The sequence below is a fragment of the Pinus tabuliformis genome, chromosome 4_1 (genome assembly GCF_031772625.1).
Source record: "Pinus tabuliformis cultivar Carrire ecotype Pingquan chromosome 4_1, CPIR1, whole genome shotgun sequence".
Lineage (NCBI taxonomy): Eukaryota > Viridiplantae > Streptophyta > Pinopsida > Pinales > Pinaceae > Pinus > Pinus tabuliformis.
In genome coordinates this window covers 899,763,215-899,781,061 of record NC_142303.1, presented here as the reverse complement: position 1 = coordinate 899,781,061, position 17,847 = coordinate 899,763,215, and the positions used below count along the sequence as shown (strand labels likewise).

At 40.0% G+C, this 17,847-nt stretch overlaps 1 pseudogene; it reads right to left on the bottom strand.

Moving 5' to 3' along the window:
* Positions 1-16,162: 16,162 nt before the first annotated feature.
* Positions 16,163-17,257, bottom strand: LOC149179066 (uncharacterized; annotated as a pseudogene).
* Between the last annotated feature and the right edge of the window lie 590 nt (positions 17,258-17,847).

Below are 17,847 nucleotides of genomic sequence, written 5' to 3'. Positions count from 1 at the left end.
AACGGACCAGCAAGGCGAAAAAAGACAGAGGCTAAATCCCTTTTCAGAGGAGGAATTACCAGAGAGACCAGTTGATACTATGCCCCCCCTAGCATTGAAACATCGGCTAGCTCCTTACAGCAAGGACAGGACATGCCACATGGGGCAGAGGTGAGCTCTTCAAGGCAACTATCTAAGGCGGACTCTAGCATCAAGCAGCAGTTCATAGATATCAGGAAAAGGAATGAGCCCCTCAAGTACCAAATCTACAACCAACTCTTGAAAATGGCACCAACTAATCAGTAGAGATTAATGTCTGCTTATGACATTCAAGAACAAAAAATGACTCTTAGTCATTTCAGGCCTACTATGCAGCAACCTCAAACAGCTGCCGATTATATCAGAACTAATTTGGAAATTTTTGCCAAAGACATCCACCCCATGGATCAGATTGAGCTACACAGGCAAACCGGAGAGATGCTTTATTCCACATTAGCTGATAAGACCCTACTGGCACACCAATTACAAAATTCTTTACACAATACTGCTGCCCAGCTTGAATTAGAAAAGGCATCATCTCAAGCCAAGGACAACAGAATCAAGTCCTTGGAAGAGATCATTATAGAGTTGGGTCATGATCCAAAGGACCCTAAGGGTGTGCAGGCACTATTAAATAAAAGAGATGAAGACCTAGCAGCTATGAGAAAGCATATCAAGCTGCCAGCTACCCTTCAACCTTAGACTGGAGAGGTGGCAGAGCAAAAGAAGGATCAGGATGTGGTTGCTTTACTCCTGAGTTTATACAAAAGATTGATGGAAACAGAGAGTGCATTGGAGGTAGCATTGAAAACAAGACAAGCTGAATTACCAATGCAGCCAGCACAGACATCTGCAGCAGGTCCTCCCATCGGACAAACATCAGAGGCAGGCCCTTCAACCTCAGCACCAGCTACAGGAGTATCAGCGCCAACAACAACACCAGATCAGGGACCCAGCCTAAGTATGCAGAACATGATGAAGGAGCTTGAAGCTTTAGAAGCACAGATGGCTGAACTACAAGAGACCAAGGATAAATTGGCTGCCATTGAAGAAAAGTATGATAAATCAAAGCAGAACATAGCTGAAAAAACAAGAGAGGTAAGGGCTCTTGAGAAGAGAATAAAGGAACTAGAAAAAGAGCTTTCTCTTGATAAGGTTGTAGTTGAAATCAAGAAAATCCTGTGGGCCAACATTGGTCAATCTATTACAGACCAGTGGCAATATATTGAAACTATCCATGAGCATATGGATCTCATAGGCAGGGCCCAACTAGAAAATCAAAGAGCAAGAGCATCTCTAGGCAATATGCCTGAAATAGCCAATAGGATGATCAATGTCCTTAACAATCGCACTGGCCCCCAGCTGGCAGCAATGGGTATCACCAGCAGAACTGATACCATTTTACTGGTAAAGAGGGTGCTTACCTTGAGAAATCATGTGCAGACATTGGACAGAAGGTGCCAAGAAATGCAGGCATATGTGAACAAATTCATTGAGAAAATTACAGCATTACATAACAAAGGTCTTCCCAGTTTGGTAACTAGTGCAGGAAGGTTACTATCTCATGAAAACTATGCCAAGAGGGTCAATACATATGCCACAAACTAGATCACTGCATCAACAAGTGCCCCAGAGGAAACAGGGCCTCCATTTGGGCAAAGTCTATATGACAAACTGGAGAATTTATTCTTTATTGTGAATGAGATTAGACATCTTTTTGAAGTGCCTCCAAACTATTACAAATACACTGAGGCAGATGAGACTTTAGGCAAAATCCTAAGACACCAATTGCCTACACAGGAATGGTGGATGGGCATGATACAAACACTACTGTGAAGAAATAGGTTCTTCACCAAATTTTTTTGTATCGATCACAAGTCAGCATTTTCAGAAAATTAATACATTTGCTCTGACTAGGAAAGGAGCGGAAAAGGCCAACTCAGCAATCAAATTTGGCCACCAAGGCAGGACCGACAGATGCAGATGACGGGGCTGAGATAGCCGCACCACGACAAGGCAGTAAAGGGCATATTTCTCAGAATCAAGGCAAAGCACTCGATAGACCCAGTTGCCCCAAAAGTCAAAGAATTTCTGACAGAAGTGAACAGTCATTCATTGTTCATTTAAAGTAGCAATAACTATTGCATCTGCTATTCTTGAAAGTTGGTAAAGATATTTATTGAGCAAATGACTCATTGTTAAGATATTTTGTAAAATGATTGTATATATATCCCCACGCATAAACTTATTGGGGTTGTTGATTTTTCTTCTGAAGAGCTATACTGTAATTTCAGACTTTAATACAAGAAGCTAATGGAATTTCTGAAGTTTTGAGTTGTTTGAAGTGTTGTGATGGGCTTGCTTGCTGCTACAGGATTCCTGCGCTATTTCATGTCACAATAAGTTTTCTGAACCATGTTATTATGTATTCCGCTCTTTCATAATCCACTTATGCTGTATGTTTCATATGCTTAGCATTAGAGAAAAAGAATAGTTCAGGATTTGTTCATTGAACACCCTAAACTCAATCTCTGCTGTTATGAATGTCTTCTTCAGAATTAGTTATGAATGTGAAATTCTTAATTGCTCACATTTACACTAAATCTTTCATAGTAAATACTATTCAGGAATTCTGATCTGCTCCTGAGTAATATTTTCATTTCTCCATATCACCAGCGTAGTGAAAGATTCTTAGTTGCCTCTCACTAGCTGGAAGTAGTCCATATTCCACAATTTGAAGATTGTTTCATGAGTACCCATATGGCCCTGCAGTATCATCATCCTCAATCAATACCTCAAACAACACATAATCACAGACTCCAATGCCCAATGGACTGAAACCCCTGAAGATTACATTTTAGCTGTTAGAAGATATAATTCAACCAAAACTTTAAACAAAATTCAGTGCATCATAACTAGCCTAAAAACATTACTAGAACAAAGCTAAATTCTAAAGAGAGAGCCCTCTCTGATTGTAGATAGGCTAGAACCTGTGATCCAAAGATTGGTCTGTGGTTACCTCGACCATATTCCCTTAGGAGTCAAAGGGAACAACTTGAGTGATAACACATTTCATGCTTGGGGTTGTAGGGCACAAAAATGTCTATAACAGTTGCCCCCTAAAGTATGAGGCTGTTAACCTTTTGGTGTCGGGTGAAATGCTTTATTATGAGGATCCGAAGTTCTTTCAGTGCTGGGAGGAGACCTGTAATAAGATACAATACAATACATTATCTTCATAATATTTTCATGATCTAGCTGAGGCGGGCATTCCCATGCTCAGCTTTATAAATTCAGTTTCATGTACATAGGACAAACAATCTTCTGAGTGTAGACTGATGATTCTGATAGAGCCATCATCCTTTTGAGTGGATGATTATCTGTGCGGCAATGATGTACATTTAATGTCTTTATTTCCCTGAATATATATTGCAGCCCGGATGGATGAAACTAGATCCGGGGTCTTCAATCTCGTCCGATCTTCACTCAAATTACAAGTCGATCCATGTGAGAAATGTTCTGAAGTCGAACATGGAAAGACATCGCTTGATTACCAGTCAATGATGTAAACTGTTAACAAGCGCGAGAGGAATCACCGATAATGATAATGACCCTCAAGGTACTGCAGCAAAATTCACATGGTGTGAATAAAGGACTTGGCGTCGAACACCACTCAAAATGTTTCGGTCGAAGGCCATTGATGTAAACCTATCGCCGGAAGTGAGAAACTTGCCATTGAGGCATGCAAGCTTCAAAGTACTGAATGGGGTGTTCCTAGATCAACTTCTTGGATAATGAGCTGATGTTGACAAGAAGTGATCCGTCACAGGAGGGCCTTAATGAATCCCACATTAATGACATGGAACGGAGCAAATGATTTTAATGGAGGTGAAAACGATCTGGTGATATAAGGTTCAGGGTGGAGGTCATGAAAGAATGAAGTATAATGTATGGTAGTGGGTGAGACACAGGTGAATTCACTGAATGACTTCTCTTGAACATATCGGTGACACTGATGTGATGGATTGGTAGCATTAACCCCAAATGTGGATGGTATGGCGTGGCCATGGAGATGTGACCGGTGAATGAAACAACCCAACCCGACTCGGACACGGAGTGGAAGTGTCATGTTCAAGAGCGACTTGCTACCAACAAAGTTTCTTCAAGTTTTCTTCCCAATTTTCCCCAGTCATTGCTGACCAGTACCTCTTTATTTTTGTCAAGCTTGAGGAGGATAACATATGCTTGTTCTATAATTTTCCCTTCGGGCAAACCCATCGCTTTGTTTTAACGAGCCTAGCGATAGTGAAACTCGTTCTCGTCTATAGACAAGTTTGTCGCTATTAATCTTTTTAACGAGTTTAACAACAAAGATAACTCGGTCCTTTTCAATTTTAGAGAGTCTGAAAAGGAACGTAAAGGTAACTCCAAAATTCCTTTTTCGTCATCTAATCCCTTAAGTCCGAAAAAGTATAAAACAATACAGAAGGGATGAATTTTCGATACTTTTAACGAGCCGAACAAAACAAGCGCTCGATCTTTTTGTGTAATAATCCCTCAGGTCCAAAAAGATTAAAATCTAGAGGAGGGATAGCACTTTCTGTCCCTTTAACGATCTAGAGATGCCAATGGTTCGACAATCTTTTCATATTTTATGAGTCAGTTGAAAAGATCTTAAAGGGGACTCGTCTTTTGAGGAACGAGTGATAAAATGGGTAGCAGCTGATTCCAGGTAAGGTTTGGAATTTTCCAATCATGGCAGTGTCACAAGGATGGCTAGTGAGATCACTCTTCACAGCTGTTCCTCAAAATGGGTAAACAATCAAATGGGGGTGAATGATCGGCCAATGCAAAAGTGGAGGTGACGGTGCAAACACGACCAAGGCTTTAATGGCTGAAGTACTACATTCACGATGGTTATTTATCGGTGAATAGTTCATTTTTTAACGAGCTTAAACGCGAGGGGAAACATTTGCTCATGACTTGTGTTTATTTTTTAACGAGCTTGAACTATGTGCTAAAACTACTCGATGCGGGTTTATTTTTTAACGAGCTTGAACCCTGCAGTAACACTGCTCGTGGCGGGTTTATTTTTTAACGAGCTTGAACCCTGCAGTAACACTGCTCATGATAAGTTTGCATGCCCCCAGCATAATAATGCTAATCGAGGTGCATGCCCCCCAAGCTTCATTGCATTCAACTTGGTGGTTGGAATGAAGGTTTACCTTCGAGATCTTCGAAAGACTCGACTTTGATTTTACGAGATCGTAATCAAAGATTTGATTTGGAAAGGGAGTCATTTCATTTTTTAATGAGGTTGACACAGTAAAAGAACTATCCTCACGACTCCTTGTTTCTTTTTTTAACGAGGTCGACACGAGATAAGAACCGTCCTTGGAATCTACCGTATTTATAATATTTGATAGAAAATCAAAAACTGATGGATGATTAAGGTTGCTGGAATAATCTTCGTGGTAATCCGGAAGATGGGAGTGATGGTGGTAATCTTCCCATGGTGCCTCTCCTATCATCATGGGTTGAATGATTCCTTCGTCTGTAGAATGTACATGCGACCAAGGATCTGAAGAGGTGCCATATTCTTTAGACCTATCTATCCAAACACTTGATAAGCGTTGATTTGGGTTTACCCCCCAAGCCAAGAAAATTGATTGCTACAATATTTCTAAAATGGCGATGATCCATGCTGACAAAATGTTTAGGAATCTTCCGAATCCATTAGATATAGAAGATTTCATATTGTAGGTTTCCACTGTGGCCAATTCCCCTAGATTACTCAGAGGTGGTAGGGAAAAAGTACCCATTAAGGCAGGGTCTTTTAGGAGACCTACTCCGATATTTTGAAGCGAATGATTGCTTCCATGGATCATTGGAATGCTTCCCGTAACTTGTGAACTGTTGGGGAGAAATGTTTGTTGGTCGACGATTGTAATTCCTCCTTGAAAGGGAAATGTAATCTTCCTGAAGTAGGTCGACACAACTGCAGCCATGGCATATATCCAGGGCCTTCCCAGTAGGATGTTGTAATCGAGGTTTCCATCGATTACTTCAACATCAATTTCTACTATTTTGCCCCCCAGTTCAGCTTGCAAGTTAGTTAAAATCCTGTATGGAGTGTATGATCACCCATCAAATGCTTTTAACGTCGTTGACGATCTCGACAAGGGTGGTGAGCCTAAATTTTTCCAGCAACTCATCGACATAATACATGTAGATGATCCCTCATCAATAATTGTTCGATGAACAATTTTGTTGAGGTCTTTCACTTGTATAAGGAAAGCTAGTTGAGCTGGTAACTGAGGGTCATATCCTTTATGATCAAAGGCCACAAGATTGGAATCCATTGGGCCAATCCCACCTATTGCTGGTAATAAATCTTGCTTTTGGGAGGGGCAATTTTGCGGTACCTCAAGTGTCGACATAGCGGACGGTGATTGGGCCAGGTCCTCTACTATATTATAATTCTGTGCTACTTTGGCACGAGGATTAAATGTCGATTTGTGTACTACTCCCTTTGGCAGCTTTATCGTTAGCTCAGGAATGATGGGTGGCACAACTTCGGTCGAAGTTGTTGTCGAACTACTAGGTTGATCTTTAGCCTTGTTGTCCGATAGCTGTGGATTCCCGTAATCTTTATTCCTTGTCAAAGCATCATTTTGCTACTTTGAGATAGACAACATAAGCACTTGGGATCGGGAAGCATTTTGATTAGCAACCAGTTTGGTTCCCGGGTTTGGAAACAGATCAGTCAATATTGCTGAGGTTTTTGAACTCTTAAAGAGTTTCTTAACTTCAGCTTTATGTGGACAATCTCTCATCCGATGATCCTCATCTGATATATGACATACCACAGGGGGTTTCCTTTGCCCAGAAGGGTTTACAGAAGCTTTTTCAGGAGATTACTCATCCTGCTTCTTCTTTCTCCCTTTCTTTTTCTTCTTGCCTCCTGGTTGCTTCAGTTGTATGCCCTTGTCGGTCGACACAGCATTTACTTCCGAGGCAAGAAGTCCCTCATTTGCATTTTGACTATAAATCTTATGGGCCTTTTTAGATGTAGCCTTTGTCGATCTCGTGTCTGTTGCGCCAATCACACCGTCGTCGGCATGAGAGTCATTATTTGATTTAGGAGGAGGAGGGACTGAGACTTCCAGTCTAGGAGAGTCAGGTATTTTGTCATAGAGCATGCTGGACTAAGTGTAAATCAAGTCCAAATATTACGCACGAGCGATAACCTGCTCTTCGGTGACGACTCCCCCTTTTGCCACATCTTCCGTGATGGAAGGCAGTAATGACTTAATAAACCATTTAGCTAAAAGCTGATTGGGAACATACATTTTCACAATTCTACGATGACGTCGCCACTCATGTATATGATCAGATATGTGAGTGGCCGTCGTTTGTTTGAAATTGGTAAGAAGTTCCGTTCCCATTTTGTACCTTATCGGTAACTGAAAATGGGTTAAAAAGGTCGTGGCTAGGTTACTAAAGTTGTCAAATGAAGCTCTAGGCAATTTGATATACCATTTTGCTGCTGGACCAGTCAACGTCCTCTGAAAAAGGCGAAGCCTAATTGAATCATCGTTTATGGTGTTTGATGAACACCACAGATGAAAGGTCATCACATGATTCGACGAGTCTTCACCCGGATTTCCATTAAATTTAGGAATATCTGACAGAAGTTTATGCGAATCGCCGGCCACGAAGGGGCATAAGCAATTGGATCATTCGTCAGCCGGTTTAGATCTGGTAATTCTAGAGTTGCTACAAAGGGCAACTGTTGATTCAAGTTAGGCGAAGCATACCCAGGATAAGATGGAATCTCCTGAGCAATGGGTTTTTGCATACCAACATAATGTATTTGATGCTGGAAACTTTGACAAGGTTGATGGGCATAACCATTATAATATGTTCGTTGATAACCACTTTGGAAATGCGGTTGCCCATTACTTACAAAGACTTGTTGCTCAAGTCCTTGATATGATTGCTGGAATTGCGGTTGTTGAGATTGAACCAGCCATGGTTGTTGGACCATTTGATGTTGCCCAATACTGGATGATTGACCAAGATGAGGAGTCATAGTACCTATTTGAGTCTGAGTCGCTCCAGATAAGGAGGCACTAACCTGAGGTTGTGATTGAGTCGTTGAGACAATAGGTTGTTGTATTGCAACATGAGAAACTTGGGGTTGACATACAACAGGTAGCGCTTGTACTTGCGACGCATTCACCATAGCAGGTGTAGTGGGAATATTCGACATAGGGTGGACTGGTTGCATTGAATATACAACCCTTGGTTGTTGAGGTAGTATTGGTACCCAACCACTGGACATAATTCCAGTTTGACCTGAACTTTGTTGTAAACTCTCATATGGTTGTTCTCCGGGAGGGAACAATGAAAAGGCATACTGCCCTCCATATGGTGGGAATCCAGTACTTAAAGGGTAGATTGGCCTTTGAAGACATATTGGATCAATTTGTTGAGTTTCAACATGAGAAATACCAGATGATAATCCGGATGAAGAAATAGGAACTGACCATGTCGTCGAAACAGTCCCTGATTGGACTCCGGGTTGTTATTGATAACTTGCCGGGACAGATGGTATACCAGCAAACATCGTAGGAGTAGTAGCAGGAGGCTCTGCCGCTGCTGCGTCAGATGACACAGTCCTAGATGTCGACGGTTTTTCAGACATATTTAGTCTATCCAAAAGATTTTCTAGTGATTTCGATTGACTTTCTTCCACGATTGCGGATTACTCGATCAACGAAAAATAAAGGGGAATTATGTTTCTGAATTAGATGAATTTTAGATGCTTTGACACAACTTGTTTTTTCAATTTTTAAGAGTTGAGAAAAAACAAAAGATGACTCTAGTCTCCTTCGATTTTTAATGAGCCTGAAGTGACAAGTGCTCAGATGGACCTTTTCCGTTAAGGAGTCTGAAAAGGAACGAAAGGGACTGCTCTGGAAGTCTAGGTAGAAGGAGTACCAAACCAATCGCAAAACTGTAGAATACTTTTTACGGTACAACAGTCAATCTTCCCGAATGCTGTGTTCAGTGCATTGCGATCGATAGGGCGACAGACACGACTTCCTATGGATAAAGGATTAAGCCTATCGGGGTCTCCCAAAATATACTCGACGGTACATGGGAGCACAAGTCCGTACTGGCACTTATCGTCTCAAAGTGGAGGAATCACCCAACCATCCGTGAGAACAACAGTTACCAGGCTTTACGACACCAGAATACGTCTCTAGCCTATACTTCTAAATGTTGTGCGTTATGTTCCAAAGCGTTGTTAGATTCATTGAATTTATTTTAAGTTGATCTTGTTTATGAAGTTTGCCTTTCGGGTTCACGACGAGATGTAGATGTAATTCCTAAAATGCAATCTAAGATGATAAACAAACTTTTTATCTCTTTTATGCAATGAAAATCCTAGCTACTAGGGAAAAGAAAGACAGAATCTTTTCACAAAGAGCAAAGAGCACACTCTAAATGCACTTTCCTAAATCAAGCCAATCAGACTGTGTATATGCAAATGCACATGCATGTATTTGTTTTTGACTTTCTTAGTATATGGATGCTAAAAAGAAAGTTGATGCACAAATCTAAATTTCTTTCCAAGCGACAAATATCAACAAGCTTCTTTTCGAAATAAAAAATGGAGACGATTACAACACCTTACGATTTTGAACTGAATACTTGTTCTTGACACTAGAAAATTACAAATTCAGACCAAAAGCAATAGTAACAGGATAATCGACCATCAGCAGCAATCAAACTTTTTCCTACGATCGAAATCGACACTTGCGACAGATTCAAATCAAAGGACGACAGTACGGCTATGCTACTTTTTCAAAGGAGAACTGTAAATGACTCAACAAACACACAAAAACATCTACAGTTCTTTTGTACAAAGGAGGCGGAATAACAGCAAGGAAAAGGGGTTTCAAACAGACATATACTGATCACAGGCAACAAGATTTAGGAATAGAACTGGAAATAATGAAACACAAAAGCCACATCTACACAGAGCTAGTCTGATCAGCGCATCTGTAACACAGGGAATCTGAAATGCAGTGCAGGTTGTCCACTCGGGAAGTGCACTGAAATTCAGAATCTCTGAATAGTACCTACGCTGGGCCAGAAACGAGACTCTGTTCGGGTTCTGGGTCACAGTTTGCAGTTCAGTTCTTGGGTTTTGGCCGAGTAAAAAGCAATCAGTAACGCAACAATCAGGGGTAGATCTAAGGAGGATCTAAGAGCTATCACAAGGGCAATCAGATAGTTTTTGAATCAGTTGTTTAAATCATAAACAGATCTGGTAGATGGATTGAAGTAGCAGTTATCTACTTTGCATTTGTTATGGCAAATGCAGTTCGAATGCTACTTGTAAGTTTATGAAACAAACAACAAAGAATGATAAACAAACAAACTAATTAGTTCCCCAGTGGAGTCGCCATTTTGTTACAGGGAAAAGTGTCTATTTAGAACTGCTCTATCCCACTAAGGTGTGACAACTGCCTTAGAAACAAACAGAGAAAAAACTACTTTTGTTTTTCCTTTATGAATTATAGATAGAGAGGAACAGAAAGACCAACCTCTGTCTTGCGCTAATCCTTCGATTCGATCCCTCTCTTCTTTGATAGTCCTCAACTACCTGCTCCCTTGCACGCCCAGCTTCACAAAGTACCTGTAAGATCACAGAAGCATAGCACTATACAAAGACATGGATCTATAATCATAAACAATCTAGGATCAGATGTAAATTGACCATACAAATGTAACAAGCATCAATGATACAAAAGCATGGAGGAAAACTCAAATAGCTTTTATTGATAAACAAGAAAAAATCCAGAAGGAGTTAAAACCAGTTGTTCCGACCCAGCATCAACCTCCCAGCAAAGAAGCCCCTCTTCACCTCAAACAAATCTTAGATCACCCAAAAATCTGATGTTTGTCTCTAGAAACTGACAGCAATTCCTTACAATATGCAAAATTCCAGCCTCTGGATCTCTGGGATGAGGGATCCATATATAGATATCTGTAAGGGGGATGAGTCAGCCTGTGATTTGATTAGTGTATTCTCTCTGACAGTTCTTGCTTCCACTTGGAGACTGAGGGCCTCTTACTCATCCTTGGTCGAATTCAATGAGGCAAGTGTCATAGGAGAAGATTATGGAAGCTTCCATTGCCACTCCACCTCGCGGAATGACACTGCCATTTGTCATTTCTTGCCCATCGCACGACTTTTGAAATGCAATGCACCCTCACAGTGTATTTAGGTGAGATGCAACACACTTAGCCAGTGGAGTAGCTGCAATGATCCTGTTTTGACCAATTCTGAGCAGTTTCTCATGGAGAACTTCTGGGAGAAGCTGTAATCTGTTGACCTTGTTCCTTTAGGGGTTAGAACAACACTTTTAGGGACTTAGGAGCCCTCGATTTATGGACATTTCATGCTTGGGGTTGTAGGGCACAAAAATGTCTATAACAATAACCTAAGCATACATATACAACAAGAGGAACCTCTGCTACTAGGGTTGGGCCCTAACCCAAGAGATTCAGCCCTCTAAGTCAACTTAGTGCTGGATTAAGGGAATGCTACTCATTTTAATTAAAGAAATCAGGAATACATAAGACTGCTTGCTTACAATGCTTCAACTCGAAAACTGCAGAGCCATCTTGAACATAAAATCTCAATCCTAATGAGGCCTTAAGCCTCTTGATTTATACAACTGAAGTTATCAAAAACATCCTTAAATTTAGGGAGGCTTGGCTCCAATCTCAAGATCAACTGGTCATTAACTGTCATTGGCTTGACTGCTAATGAACTTCATGAGTCGACTGCTTGCAACTCCAAGCTAATGAGATTTGATTGAGGAAACTTCGAGTGAGTGAGGAGTTAAGGAGGGAGATCCTATCTCCTAGAATCCCTCTTTCTTGTCTCCATTCGAGTTCCTATACTTTAATTAGCAAAAATTTTCTCCAAAACCTGCAATCAAAGCACATTAGACCACTAGACATGACATCTCATCTTTACTCTCCTCATTAAGAAAAACATAATTAAAACATGTAAAGAATTATGAGAAAAGTTGATTTTAGTAAGCTAGAGGTGCATTAAGGTCCATATAATTTACCAATTGATGAGCCACATCGTCACCCCTTACTAAAAATGTTTCTCATCCTCTGAGAAACTCAATCCATGTCCATGTTTTTCATTATTTTGGTGGCCTCTATGACATACTAGGCATCTGTTGTAGTCTCTTCTTCTTGTGGATAAAACCTTGCATTCCTGTTTATTTATTCCCACTTCTTTCTTTATTCTTTATCCTTTCTCCCCTCTAACATACCTAAAAGAAATGGTGGGCTGAGTTTCAATCCAATCCTCTTGACTTTGAGTCTCTGTAATGTTTTCTTATACATTGAGACTCTAGTGCATCCCTCATTCTATCTAGGGAATGATATTGTTTGATCTTTAGGCTGTAGGGTAAGGTGTTCCATCTACTTTGGTAGGTTTGATGTCTATCATCTCCTTGAAATATTAGCATGTCTTCAAAATGAGTGCATTCTTATTCTTATACAACAAGTTATCACGGTGCAAGCTTGGGATCATTTACGATGAGGTTATGACTGCTAATGACAACCATTGGGTTAGACTATTCTAGTAGGGTGCTTTGATCACAGAGGTCAATGAATTTCTTGTTGGCTTGGAAAGGAATATTTCCTCTTTGTGCTAGGGTTTTTACCTGAAAATACAACCATTTTTCTTTGAGGTATAAGGCATATGACTTTGTTGGTATCCTGCATTGAATTGCCTCCATGGATAAACTTTCCATAGTTTCTAATTGGTGTTCATTTTCTTGTAGGTACTTTATTATCCATGTGTTCTCAGCCCCTAACTGATATTACATTATTGTTTTCCTGTCTCTTATGCTACTTAATTCTTCGCCCATTTCTTGCATATTCTCTTCCATGTGGCCTACATCCTCTACCCCTTTTTATTTGAAAATTTCCATCCACCTACGTGTCCTTGCTCTCTCTTTCTCAAGTTCAAAGAATAGAGGAATGGAAAATTTTTGTGGTATCACCCTACCTCCTTCAATGAATCTATAGTAGGAGCTAAGGTTTGGCTATGGGATAGGCTCCTTCAGCTCCTGGGCCTCTTCCTCTATTTTTTCTTGAGTAATTGATTCCTATTTTCCTTCCTTTTTCCCTTGCAGCCTTTCCTTCTCTTTTTTCTATGTTTCCTCTAGGTTTGATAGTGTTTCCTGTAGGATTATTTCTGCTTCCTGTAGGTCTAACTGTGTTTCCTGTAGGAGAACTTTTCCTTTTGTTAAGGCTAACCTTGTGACATGTCTCCTAACATAGGTTTTGATGTTCCTTCTCCTTATTTCTTCCCTAGAGGGACTACTTTCTCTTGTTGTTTTGGTGAGTCCTCTATGACAATTGGAGTTTTAGTAGGGTTTTGAGGCGTGGGGGCTTCACTGGGGGAGAAATACCATAACATGTGGGTTCATATTGGGGGATTTATATTGAGGAAAAAATGGCATAATATATTGGCGGATATATAGGGGGTAAAGGGCTTTTATATTGGCATGTATAAAAAATGGAGCTCAAAGTTAATGAAAAAATGGATACCTACAATATGTAGTGGAAGTAGGGGTTTTTTAAATTGGGAAGGCGTATTGGGTTTGTATTGGTAGGGGTTCTCAATAATGTGATTTTCAAGCATATTTTCCAATATGTGGTCAAATTAAGGGTATTGTTTAATATTCCATGAATGCACATGATAGGTTAGAGGTTCATTGAGTGAAGCCCGAGTGGTTTGATGTCTTCCTTGTCTAATATTGGTGCTCTTACTTTTCCTGAGGTAAAGTGGATTTTTCCTCCATCTCTTTCCTTTTGATTTGACAGGTGTAATTAGAGTAGTTAGAGAAGCTTCTGCCTCCTCTGTAGGCTCTCGTGACACCCTTGGTGATTCTTCTTCTTCTATGCTCTGTGTTTCAGAATTTTGTTCATCCTCTTTTTCATCGTCTTGTCAATCATCTTTGTCTTCTTCTTTTCCATTCCATGTTTCTTCCTCTTTGTCATCTTTTATTTATTCTTCCTTGTCATCCTTCGTTTCTTCTTCCTTGTCACTAGCAATAGGGCTTTTATCATACTCAATGGCTCAAATTTCTCCCTCTTCCAGACTGTTCAATACTCTGGAACAAGTTCTGACATGTGTTTGGAATATCTTCTTGGCTTTTGATGCCCATTGCCAAGAAGCGATCCATCCAAGATGAATCTTTGTTCTTGCAGGACGTTTGTTTCTGAAGCATCTGTGTGAATAACGGCTGGTTTTATGACAGTGCTTACATGGATGAAGATCAAAACAATGATCTTTCAGATGGCCAACTCGGTCACAGTTTTGGCATTTTACGATCTGTTGTTGTTGTTGTTGCGGTGGAAGAGGAGTAGAATCTGGAACAGCTGGAGGTGAATTGTCATGAGGAGCAGGTGAACTGTCATGAATAAATCCAGCACTCTGAAACTAAATGGGCTTTGAGTAGTCTGGAATATGAAAGTACAAGTCCTTGTAATATCCAAGACCAGTTCTGTGCTTATTGTGGACAAGTTGTTCCCAAGGTCTGATGATGGGCTTGGGAAGTGCAGACTAAGTTTATGCATCTGAATTTACAACTGCTACTTTATTTGAATGAACAATAACATTATTGACTTGCTGCTGATGGGTGGTTGTCTCAATGTTTTGAACAAAAACAAGTTCAGAATGATGTGTATTTTGATGTAGCTCTTCTTGCTGTAGCTGTGATTCAAGATGCAAAAAATCAATCTTTTCCTGTGCATTTTGTAGACAGACCTGAATATCTGTGAGAGAATCTTTGCTGACTTTTAATATATCATGAGTAGTAGACAACATTAGAGTTTTGAGGAACTCTAATACTTCACTAATTCTAGCCATTTTTTTTTCTTCAATGTCAGATTTACACCTTACAACTACTGCTCAATGCAGAAAAGTAATACCTACTCACAGTACACAGCAATATCCTTTATACATGTGCAGCAAATGATCAGAGTTCAACCAACAAGCACCGATTACAATCCATTACATGAAAATAAGAGTTCACTCATGACCAGCATGAGATTCTGACAAAGTAACTGACAAAACTTTTCTCCATAAAAGATTACAATCAGCCCACCAAACTCTTTATGTTGCAGTTGAAGCAAGGAATTAATGCACTATAATGAATTTTAAATACAAAGCCACACTGGGGCAGCATCAACTGCAAACTTGCTTGAATCCTTCAAATACTCCTTCACTTTCGCGGCCAGTGGAAAACAATAGTCAAGTTCAATAGTGACTGTAACCATTCATGATAACATGTGGAACAGCTACAATTGTGGGATTACAGATTCCCAGAGAAAGAATTGTACATAATCTCATAATCTTATGTGGAACAATTCAGATATATAAACTAAGTCAACATTGCAATTTCAAGGGTTTCATAGTAGCACATGCATATGAACATGCATCTCGGCCTATGCTCAATCAGTATCTCAATGTATGGCAAATTTCTACCACTAGCAATCTCAATTAATATGTGGAAGCTTACCTTTCAATTCCTGGCAAATTCACATTTTATCATTTGCATGCAGAAGCTTATCAAACACCTGTTCACATATTTCATGGTTCATGAAAACTCAATAAAAATCAATCACTTTATGTGAAGTTTCCTTCATCCTCATTCGTATTTTAACTATCAATCCCATCAACTTCGAATGCTCTCATAATTAAGATTCATTACCACAATTACATTCACATATGCTGGATTCAATCAAAAGCTTGCCATTTCACTCACTCTGGGCCATTATCCATATGGTTTCCAATTCACATTAAATTACACAAAGTTTTGTCTCAACCAAACCTCAATACAATAGCCCTTTTAATTCTGGTTTTAAGCCCAAAATCTTCTTCTTGAATCATTTCCACAATCATTTATATATGGGTTTCAATATTTGATTTCATATACTTAGAAGTCAATGAGACAATGCCCCATCATTTAATTTTAACATTATTTTAAATGAACCAATATCAAATATATAAGTGCGCCCTTCCCATTCATACAAAGAAACAAATCTTAATTACAAAGGCCAAGAATATTTGCATTAAAAATGCACTTATGCATGCTGTAATCCATTTGTCACTTCCACTCATGCAAGATCGCATATCCAGTGCTACAAAGCTTGCTGCCGCTAAGCCAGCAAGAGCAATAACAGTCCATCTTAAAAGCTCAGTTGGGAAGATTAACAGAATCGAAGCTGGAATGAAGATAAACAAAGAATATCCATAAAGACACCACAGCTGCACCAAGGGTGTTGATATGCCCATGTAACGGAGGAGGAAATAAAATCCGAGGGTTACCAAATAGATGTATCCATAAATCAAGCACGCAACCCAGCTCATATAATTAATGTCATAATGCCAGTCAATTTTATCTTCACTCTTTATGGAAGACAAATAGGAAGCATACTTTCCCAGTTCCATTACCGCAAATACAAGAGTTGTGGAAATCCAAAGAGGCCCATACCTATATCACATGTCAGGATTATGTTGAACCCTTTCACAAAAGTCTCCATGGTGGGGATATAATGTGCACATACTTCTGTCTATACCATGTTAATTCAACGCATATGCAAGCATTGTATACCAAAGCTCATTAGACAGCGCATAGCAAAACGCATTCAATATTCCCACTCAAACTGTGTCAAATGACAACACGGCAGTTTAATACCATATATACGCTAGACCAAACAGCGTTAATAAGCTGAACTCTTGCACACTTACGGTGTATACCATTCAACGTTCAATAAACCAAAAGTAGGTGCCAAACGCTGGAGCAGAAGAAGCTAGTGGCGATTACTGAAAAAAGGTGCAGCAGAGCCGAGGAGATAGGTGTGTCTCTCTAGAAGCCAAAGTCCTTAACAACTTTCCCAGAGGCGATTCTAATGTCACTCAGCTATACAAAATCTTTGAATCTAAAGGTCTCCCTTTACTTGCTATGATTGCACTTTCTGGTGGTCACACAATTGGCAAATCTACTACAGTGCATTCACAAACAGATTATACACATTCACTCACTTCAACACTATCGACCCTTCCATGGACAAGGCCCATGCAGGCCTTCTCAAATGAGCGTGGCCTACCACTAGACATGGTAGTCTAAACAGGGTCGTGCCAATGGATTGTTTGAGTCCTTTGAGGTTTGATAATTTGTATTACGTGAATCTTGTGAGGCACCGGGGCTTGCTTGGACCAAATAGGTACTCTTCTCCAACAACCGGACTCGAAAATTGTTCTAATATTGCAAATTCGAGAGACGTTACTACTGAGTGAATGAAAAACGGGAGGAATACAGGTCTGGCGAAACAAGGAGAGGCAGGATTGGAAGATTCATCAGAGTGGCGTAGAGAGAATATAGCTGACAGGAGGTAATATGTGGGATTTTGTGTTTACAGTGTTTGAAGCGTGGAGTATGGAACCACCTCCGATGGGAATGGGAGCATTCAATGTAAATGGCATTTTAGTGTGACAAAGACATCAGATTGGAGGGTGGTATTGAGAGACTCGGTGGAGAGGAGTATTCAATGTAACTGCAGTGCTGCAGAGCGTTATTAAAGGCTCTGATACTATTCAACGCATTCAATAATTCAAATGCTTTATACCACTGGACTCCATTCAGTATATACAACGTTAAAATAGCATTCAAATGATTCAAAACCGCATTCAACTTCTAACATAACGCA